This window comes from Sinocyclocheilus anshuiensis, unplaced genomic scaffold (genome assembly GCF_001515605.1).
Source record: "Sinocyclocheilus anshuiensis isolate Anshui unplaced genomic scaffold, SAMN03320099.WGS_v1.1 scaffold1075, whole genome shotgun sequence".
NCBI classification, from domain to species: Eukaryota; Metazoa; Chordata; class Actinopteri; order Cypriniformes; family Cyprinidae; genus Sinocyclocheilus; species Sinocyclocheilus anshuiensis.
The window spans coordinates 2112928-2113602 of NW_015544163.1; positions in this window are offsets into that span (position 1 = coordinate 2112928).

Here is a 675-nt window from a genome sequence, read left to right on the forward strand (position 1 = left end):
AACGACCCTTCAATATGGCGGCCATGATTGTTTTCACTCCGAAGTGCCCTTCGGAGGGCGATATATCCCGTTAGAATGCACCGACTGTCTTCTTCTTCTTCTTCTTCTTCTGGCTTTTTATGGCGGTGGGCAAACAAACAAAAAGGTGCATTCCCGCCATCTACTGAGCTGGAGTGTGGTTCATTGATGGAACAGGAAGAAAGACTAAGCTGTGAAAAAAAAAAACAATTAAGGAAAATACCACTATTAATAAATTGGCTTCTAAATCCTCTTAAATAGATGCACCTTTCTTAAATAATGGCTTGGAAAGTTATAGAGTATATAAAGCATTAATGAAATCATTAATGCTTTATATACTCTATAACTTTCCAAGCCATTATTCAACAGTTTTTAAGTGTAATATTTCCTATCCCCATTTCTTTGAACTCTTCCACCAGAATTATCCTTTCATTTTGATAAGCAGTGCAATATATTAATACATGCTCTACAGTTTCTGCTAATCCACCTAGACTGCAATTCCCAGACTCATGTTTGTTCATTCTATACAGGAAATAATTAAGAGCTGTATGCCCAAGGCGAAGTCTGGTAATGATTGTGTCTTCTCTTCTACTGCAACGACTTCCTCTTTCACCACCAATTTTATTTTGAATCTGATAAATATGTCTTCCTCTTTAC